The sequence below is a fragment of the Halichoerus grypus genome, chromosome 9 (genome assembly GCF_964656455.1).
Source record: "Halichoerus grypus chromosome 9, mHalGry1.hap1.1, whole genome shotgun sequence".
NCBI classification, from domain to species: Eukaryota; Metazoa; Chordata; class Mammalia; order Carnivora; family Phocidae; genus Halichoerus; species Halichoerus grypus.
Window position 1 is genome coordinate 13,517,706 of NC_135720.1, and position 9,845 is coordinate 13,527,550.

General features: G+C 36.4%; 1 pseudogene; it reads left to right on the forward strand.

The window, feature by feature from the left end:
- Positions 1-8,748: 8,748 nt before the first annotated feature.
- Positions 8,749-9,288, forward strand: LOC118521549 (large ribosomal subunit protein uL23 pseudogene; annotated as a pseudogene).
- The last annotated feature ends 557 nt before the right edge of the window (positions 9,289-9,845 follow it).

The following is a 9,845-nucleotide window of genomic DNA, read 5'->3' on the forward strand; positions in this document are numbered from 1 at the left end:
GTCTGACAGGAAACAAAGACAAGAGCCCACAGATTCTTTGTGCGCTATCTAGAGCCTTTTTTGATGAAAACCTTTCTTGATCAAAACACATTTATCTAGGGGCGCCTGGGTGGCTCAGTAGGTTAAGTGTCCAACTCTTGATTTTGGCCTCATGTCATGAGCTCATGGGTCCTGGGATGGAGCCCCATGTTGGGCTCCATGTTCAGCGGAGAGTCTGCTTCTCTCCTTCTCCCTCCCCCTCTGCCCCTCTGCGTGCGCATGCTTTCTCTCTTTTTCTCAAATAAATAAATTAATCTTAAAAAAAAAAACACATTTATCTAAATAAGTTAGGCTGTATTTGTTTTTAAATATTTTAGCATTGATTGATCAGATCTCTGAGATGTGTAACTGCTAAAGGAATACAGCGTTAGCTTTCTAGCTCAAATTTTACGGTACAAATTGAAATGATAAAGAGTATAAGAAAATTTGATTTCTTGGCTTCAGTTATATAAATAGATATTAAAAATCTTGATTATACCCTTTCTACCTCTCACTTAAAATTGCAATGATGACTTCTAGAACTTTCTCTGTTATGATAGTAATTTTAAATGCTGTCAAGCAATTTCTAAGGTGTCCTATATTTTTAAAAATTAAAATATTTTTTGATTCTTTCTTTTGTATCATCACTGAATATTAACTCTCATCTTATTTGTGGCCATAAAGGAAAAGTAAGCAGAATAACTTAAAATTTAAAATCTTAGCAAGCTTCAATGATTTTTCCCTATCCCCCCACCTAAAAGGCTTTCTAATCCCTCAGCCCATGCTTAAATTAATAAGAAACATTCCACACTTTGAGCTAACTCCTACAAACTGCACTAATTCAGTGTTATACAGAATAAAATCTCTCAAATAATCTTATTCTTCCTCCATATCTACTTACTTCTAGGTTGGTTGGGAGAATCATAGGTTTTGCAGAATAAAGATAACAATTGGAGAATTTATAGATATGAAGAGAGATTTTGTGACATCTTTTGAGAAGGAAGTATGCATACCTAAGAATCTTGACCTTTAGAGAAGGCCCATGAAATAGTAAACATGCTTAAGCCTGGAATGTGTTAAATAATTAGCAGAAGCACGAAAGTATAGAATGCATGATGAACCAAAGGAGGAGACATAAAAATGAGACATGTTTCCAAGAAAATTATTTGCATCAAAACATGCAAAATAGCTGCTATGCTATTTCTTTTTTTTTTTTTTAAGATTTTATTTATTTATTTGACAGAGAGAGACACAGCGAAAGAGGGAACACAAGCAGAGGGAGTGGGAGAGGGAGAAGCAGCATTCCCCCGGAACAGGGAGCCCCATGCGGGGCTCGATTCCAGGATGCTGGGATCATGACCTGAGCTGAAGGCAGACGCTCAACAACTGAGCCACTCAGGCGCCCCTGCTATGCTATTTCTAAGCTTGAAATAGTTCCTGAGCTTTACTTACTTAGATACAACCAGCTAATCAAAGGAGTGGGCTCATGAACATGTCTCCAGTCCTCCCTAGTTCTATCCAGATTAGATCTTTTCTGAGGTGTATATTTAAGTCAGATATATTCGTTTGTAGTTTCTGACCCAAATGACTTGTGCCTTATTAATTTCTGCTTTTCTGGTATTTTGAGTTCTAATTCATTAATTGCTGCAAATATTTTGCTTTCCTCAAAAATGATTTACAAAATTACAGTTATGGAATTCTACAGTCTTTCTAAATTGGATGCTATTGATCTGTCACAATCAGCAATTATTCTTCACACTGGGCTGCTAGCAGGCCCGTTTTTTTTTAAAGCCCTTATGGAATGAAGAACATTTTCTGATTTGGGGTCTAAATTAAAAAATAATGACTTGTGTGCAGTCACTTCACTTGCCAATTCCTCTGTGACACCATTTAGCAGCCCCCCCTCAGCAATGGTGCAGACTGTAACTCTATAATCATCTATGGAAATTCTGTGTTGTTCTGAATTGATGGGAGCTGGAGAATAATTAAAATCATATATACACTTAAAAATGCACTTGGAAATAACATAAGTGAACACAATCCTAAAGTGTCCAGCACCATAGGAAATGAGGAGGTAATATTCTGGGCTAGTAAAATACACACGGTCCTTGCCTTACAGTGGTTCAACTTAGGATTTTTTGACTTTATGATGATATGCATTTAGTAGGAACCGTATTTTGAATTTCGAATTTGGATCTTTTCTGGGGGTAGTGATATGATGCTGGGCAGTAGCAACTCCCAGTCAGCCACGTGATCACAAGGATAAGCAACTGAGACACTTCTAACCCTTTATACCTGCACAGCTATTCTGTTTTTCACTTTCAGCAAAGTATTCCATCAATGACATGAGATATTCAACACGTTACTATAAAATAGGCTTTATGTTAGATAATTTGCTCAATGGTAAGCTAATGTAAGTGTTTTGAGCACATTGAAGGTAGGCCAGGCTAAGCTGTGAAATTTGGTAGTTTAGGTATATTAAATGCATTTTCAACTTATGATACTTTCAACTTATGATGAGTTTATCAAAACACATTAAGTCAAGAAGATCTGTATCATTGTCAATAACCTTTGGGCAATGTAGAATGGAGATCCAAAATTCAGACAATAGTCAATATACATTTCAGGAATTTTAGAGATGGTTTAATAAAAAGAGCACGAGACAAAAGAAATTGGATGTTTGCACAATAGCATATATTTATAAAGTAACAAAAGTGAAACAGTGACTAGCATCACTATAAAGTACAACAAGCGAGATATTTCATCCATATTTCTACTGTACCTACAAGAGATAGAAGAGTCAAATTTTAAAGCACAAGATACAGTGTAGGACTTTTGGGGAAAACAAGTTTCTGAAGTAACATAAACAAGTCTGGAAAACTAGATTATTTTCCAAAGAATCTGGATGCAAATTGTATTTATTCTTAAGACACTTTGTCTTGTTTCTCAGTGAAGGGGGGAGCAAGGGTGTTAGCTCTGCCCAGCTAGGTTTGTAATTATTAAATTTAACAAAAATATAATAAACTGCTTTAGTTCTATCAATATAATAGGATAATGCAAAGTGATTTAAGAAAAAAGGATTATAGACAATACCATCCACTATTTATGTAATACTGTGTTATTGCATACTAATTATGTGTCTGTCAAGTTACAGAATCATCTCTGCTTACCAAGAACTGTCCTGGTAAGTATACATATTATTTTCATTTTACAGGTGAGAAAACTAAAGCTCAGATATGATATGTAGCTCACCTGAAGATGGAACTTGGGCAATTTTTAGATCACATCTCTCTAACTCCAGATCTTTGCCCTGGGTCATGTTATCTCATGAATGAGGAAGTTGCATTAACATGGAAAAGCCACATCTAAATGCATTGATTCTAAACAAAAAATAAATGTGAAAATGAATATGCAGTCATTTCAACACTTTCTAGAGTTTGCTGGATATTGTTATTTTAAGTATCGTTAAATAAAAGAAATGATTCATTTCACTGACATGTTCAAAAGGCCCATTTAATGAACATATTTTAAATATATAATCATAAAATTTTAATGACTCATTTAAACTAAGGAATATAAATATATTTCAACGCCTGATTACTAAGCACAGTTTGTTAGGGAACCTACCACTGTGTGGACTTTATAATCCAGTATTTTATAATTTAGTTTTGGAGGCTCTGAGAAAAATTGCTCTTGGAAATTCCAAGAAAATTTAGAGATCTAGAACAGACCCCTTGGGGTTCCCTAATGAATATAATCATGGTAGTTGTGGCCTGCCTAACTTAAAAAATGCCTAGGGGTCCATTTGATGTACACCAAAAAACACAATTATCCACATGGACCTCAATTGAAGTCAATTCTAAATTGTTCAGGGCTTGAATAGTTAGACTATAAATTTTCCAACCCCCGTCTATTCTTAAGAGACAATATATCTCTTATAGTTATGAACGCATATTGGGTGTACAATTGGAAATAAAGTTGAAAATTGTAATTTGCAGTTGAGTTATATATATAAGGCATTTTCAGTTATTAGGTCCTTATGTTCAAGAATCAGAAAAGGCAGATTCCAAAATATTAATAATGCTGATTTTTCTCCCCAGGCCATGTCTCATGTATTTCCTTCTCTCTTCTCTTTCTCTCTTTCCAGATCACATTTTTCCTATTAGAAACTATAGAAGTGTTGAGCAATAGTATATGTTAAAATAATTTGTGATAAATGAATGAAGAGTAAAGACATTCACATATCTCCTAAACTTTTGACTTTCCTTGTTACAAGGTTGCCCACGAAGACAGTGGCATGTGGTGAATGAACCTTTGATGAATTTCTCAGTATTGGTATCCCTGGGTATTTAGTCTTCACGTAAGGACTTGTTGATTTACAGATTAAATAATACAGGGAAGCTTCCAGTTATGGAATGAATAAGTCACAGGAATAAAAAGTACAGCATAGGGAATATAGTCAATGGTATAACAGTACTGAGTGGTGACAGATGGTAGTTATAATTGTAGTGAGCATAGCATAGCATAGTTATTGAATCACTATGTTGTATACCTGGAACTAATGTAACATTATGTGTCAGCTATACTCAATCAATCAATCAATAAATCAGTTCCCTGATTTAGTTAGGTGAAGCATATTAGAAATGACTTGTGTTTTCACTTGGATTTTTTAAAGTGAGTATGATTACCTTGGGTTTTGCAAAGTTCCTCAGCATATCCCTATCTGCACCCATTTTCATATAATTAAAAGATTATGTATTTTATTAAGAATAAGACTAAGAATAAATAATTCCTCAACTATTAGTAAATATTTAAAATAGATCTAGAAGTATACTGTAAGCACCTGTCCTTTCTCCTCTTCCCAACTATCATGAAAATTTTCAATTCTTAAAATTTTGTTTTTGGTGTGTGTGTGTGTCTGTATGCATATGTGTGTGCATCCATATGTTTACTATGATAGATAATTACCTATGAGTATTTACTTTGGGGGGCAGAGAGTTGAGCCACCGTCTCAGTTTGACAACAATTTGAGAACCCAAAAAGAAGTCTGATTGGTGATGAAGAACTAATAAATAAAAATGGCATTAGGAGTAAAAAGGCAAATAGTTCAGCCAGGCTTCCATTTTCTTAGACTGCTTGGAATCATATTTTAAGGCATTAGCGTTATTTAACTTGAATTAGAAACAGCAGTGTCAATAATCAAAAGGAATTGTAGACACAAGAAAACTATGAACCATTATGAGCAATGGATCAATGAAAATAATTCGGAAAATAATAAAAGGGGGGTTTATATTTTAGACTCTTTGTATATCACTAAACTATGATAATGCTTTAAAAATTGGTAATATTAAAAAATAAAAATATATAAAAATCGGTAATATTTATTTAGTTAGAATATAAGGCTGATGCAGGGTGCCTGGCTGGCTCAGTCAGTGGAGGATACAACTCAAGAGTTTTATCTTGGGGTTGTGGGTTTCAAGCACCACGTTGTGTGTAAAGATTAGTTAAAAACAAAATCTTAAAAAAATATATAACGCTGATAAGAACCTACTAGTAAACAAAATATGTCCTCTGGTTCTTTAATTCAGCAGCTCACATATCTCAAATATAGTAAATCAACTTTGCAAGTAGCTACTTTCCAGTGGCTAGAAATCCACTAAATTTGGCAGTATTAAGATTGTTTATTCTCTGATGTATACAGAGTTTGGTAAAAATATGAATAGCTTACTAGTAGTAAAAAATAAGTAAATGAATTAAATCATGAAAACATAATAATGATGAAAGGGCAGATTAAAAGCATTTTTAATTAGAATAAATATGTGTTATTTAACATGCAAGAATATGAGATATATTCATTTTATAGGAATTGGATGTAAATTAGAAATAATTCAGTTACTGTAAGAATTAAATAAGAAAAGCACTTGAAAATGTATTTTGTCAATGGAGACATTTGATAAGTCATAATCTCATTACTATTAATAATATCTGCTAAGGTATGTGCTAATACTAAATGATATGAAATCACATGTGTACATAACTCGGGCTCAGTATTAGAGAATTAAGTATAATTTGCATATTCACTTTCAACTAACATCTCTAGTTGATTGAATTGAAAAAAATGACCCATCATCTTAATGCATCATCTTGCCAGAGCTAGAAATCATTTGCCTACTCTTCATAAATATAAAATTTATCATTTAAGTAGCTGAATCAAGTCAACTAAACAAATAGAAAAATATGATTACTTCAGTGATCATAAAAGTAAAGAATATTGGGTTTGGGAGAAGACCTACAGAAAGACATTTAGTCTGATTTCCTTTCAAATGCAGAAATCCCTTCTACAGCATTCTGGGAAAATAGACTTCTAAGTTCTACTTAAATGTTAATAAAAAAAGAAATTTTCTTTGCATTGATGGGTTACCTAGAAACAGTGGAAACTCTTATTTGCTGCCATTCTCTTATTTTCAACAAAGCCTTCTATTTTAGTATTTTCCCATCAGCATTTAATGTGGTCTCAAATCTCATATTTAGAAACCACACTCTTCAAATTCCTATCATCTTACAGAGCAAACAATCTTTATGTACATTCACTTAGTTAATTATTATTATATACATTCTTCTTATCCCTTAATACCTAAGGTCTTTGAAATTATAAGTATTCCTTTTAAAAATAATTCTTTCCTGTTATTTTTTTGAGACCACATTCCCCTGGATTTTTATTATACTTCTTTGTCTTCAGTCTTCCTCAGGTTCTTATTCTTTCCTTCTGTTAAAACAATGTTATTAGTTGACCCTCTCTTTTCCTTACTTTACATACCCCCTCTGGCTAAGTCTATCCAATCACATAGCTTCAATTACCATCCATATGTTGTTGAGGTTACTAGGTCAACAGTTGTTAACCTACTTTGAGTCATGTTTCTTTGAAATTCTTTACCTTTGCTCATAAACAAATGACACCCAGGTAAGCTTTCTTTGAGTTCCATTAGCTACTAGCAGGGAATGTCTCTAGAGCCAATCTCATTATATACCCAGGTAATAGCAATCTATTTTTATATAATGCTTTCAAGAAACCCAAGTAGAATGTTAACTACACTTTTATGACCTGGAGGAGATGAGGTACTTTTTGGTGGTATATCAAATGAAAAGCTGCCATCATGAGTTAGATTCTGTCCAACTCATCAAATCATAAGATTGGGCAGGTCCAAAAACAGTCAATCTTTTTTTTTTTTAAAGACTTCATTTATTTATTTGACAGAGAGAGAGTGAGAGAGCACAAGCAGAGGGAGCAGCAGGCAGAGGGAGAGGGAGAAGCAGGCTCCCCACTGAGCAGAGAGCCCGCCATGGGACAAATTCCAGGACCCTGGGATCATGACCTGAGCTGAAGGCCGCTGCTTCACCGACTGAGCCACCCAGGCATCCAAAAACAGTCAATCTTAAAATAAAAGTGGTACCTCCAGAATCATGTAAACTGTAATCTGAAGATGTAGAATCTCATGTCATCTACCTTGGCTTCATTTTTCCCTAAGCTACCACTATGGTTATTTTGGTGCAGGTGGGTGGTGTGTTAGGGGGAGGGTTAGAGAAGGCAATCCGTGGGAGTTGTAAATGAGCCAACTTTGGGTCACAGAGGGGTCATCTTGGTATGTAGTCCCAAGCCAAAAATGGACCATGCTACAAGACAGCTCCATTCATGGATGCCTTGAAAAACAGTGGTGTGGGAAGTCCTCCCAAAAAGCATTGTTTGGGCAGTGTATCTTAAAGTTCACATTATGTGGAAAGACAAGTGGTCCATGTAAAGAATACTATTAACTCAGGAGTAGAGATGAATTGGTCAGGGTACTGGAAGGAGATAGACTGGAAGAATAAGAACAAGGAGCTCTGGGTAAGTGACGCAAGGATAGACATATAACCATATGGTCATAAAATGTGAAGAAATTTTATCACGTGTTAATTCCCCCCAGAGAGCATCTACCACAGAAGAGACATCCAACAACCAAGTAGACTGAAAGACCTGATAGTGGCATCAGTTACCTTGGTCAGACCACCCCAGTGCAAACACAACAGGTGCAGGAATGGAGTCTCCATGGTACCAGTGTGGAGGGGTATAAAAGGCTCCCACTCACTGAGACTGATCTGTGTCCAGTCTCCAAATGGCCAACCTGCCAGCAACACACTCCAATGCAGACCACCCTGATTCACCCCTCAAGGAGACAAATTAGCTACTTGGCAGCAGCTTAACATTAGAAATGGCAGCAATTCATCTTGACTGGAATCAGTGTATATTCTGGGTTTTTATTTGCTTTTCCTGCCATCAGTGACTAAGCCAGCATTACTACTTAAGGCCTTATTGAGTGTTTGATTTAGCAATACAAAATCAGACATAATATCACATTGGACCAAGGGACTCCCACTTTGACAGCCAGTTCAACTTGTAACTCTCCCAGGGCTGATGCAGTCACCTATAAGTTTTGCTCCCCAGAACACTCTGCAGTTAATCCCTTCCTGCACGTAAATCTCGGAGACTCAATATTTTCTCAGGCAACTCAGACTAAGACAAGTGAAATGGGATTGCAATGGTGGCTGTTCCCTTAACTCTTCTGTCTCTTGCACCAACATCAAGGAATATAAAATTTCCTCCTATTCCTACCCACATCCTGTCCCTGGGAGGGGTCAAAGAGGAATACGTCCACAGGCATCGGTACTTGATTGGAAAGTTCTGTTAAGAACATAAAATACTGCCCTTTTACGAAGATGGCGCTGAAGGCTAAGAAGGAAGCCCCTGCCCCTCCCAAAGCTGAAGCCAAAGCAAAGGCTTTGAAGGCCAAGAAAGTGGTGCTGAAAGGCGTCCACAGTCACAAAAAAAAGAAGATCCGCATGTCACCTACATTCAGACGACCCAAGACACCGCGTCTACGGAGGCAGCCCAAATATCCTGGAAAGAGCGCCCCCAGGAGAAACAAGCTTGATCACTATGCCATCATCAAGTTCCCCCTGACCACTGAGTCAGCCGGGAAGAAAATAGAAGACAATAACAAACTTGTGTTCATTGTGGATGTCAAGAACAATAAACACCAGATCAAACAGGCTGTGAAGAAGCTCTATGACATTGACGTGGCCAAGGTTAACACCTTGATCAAGCCTGATGGAGAGAAGAAGGCATATGTTCGACTGGCTCCTGACTATGATGCTTTGGATGTTGCCAACAAAATTGGAATCATCTAAACTGAGTCCAGCTGGCTAAATCTAAATAAAAATTTTTTCACCAAAAAACCCAAAAAAACCCACAAAATACCCTGGGATACCTGGGTGGCTCAGTCAGTTAAACATCTGCCTCCAGCTCAGGTTGTGATCCCAGGGTCCTGGGATTGAGTGCTGCATCAGGCTCCCCACTCAGCGGGGAGTCTGCTTCTCCCTCTACCTGCCTCTCCCCCACTTGTGCTCTCTCTCTGACAAATGAATAAATAAAATCTTTAGAAAAAAAAGAATATGAATACCCTGAGAAGATTTCAATTTCCTATTTGTTTCAAAGTGTAATTGGCTTGTGTTATTTTTAATTTTTGGCTGGAGGTAAATCTTCCTGGTAACCTGTCTAGTACAGACTTGTAAAAGCAAATAAAGTAGTAGCTTTATCTTGTACTGAGGAAATAGGTCATTACATGGCTAATTGAAGCTGAAATTTCAGAATCTTGGAAGCTATTTTTTTTTAAGATTTTATTTATTTATTTGACAGAGAGAGAGAGACAGCGAGAGAAAGAACACAAGCAGGGGGAGTGGGAGAGGGAGAAGCAGGCTTCCCGCTGAGCAGGGAACCCGATGCGGGGCTCGAT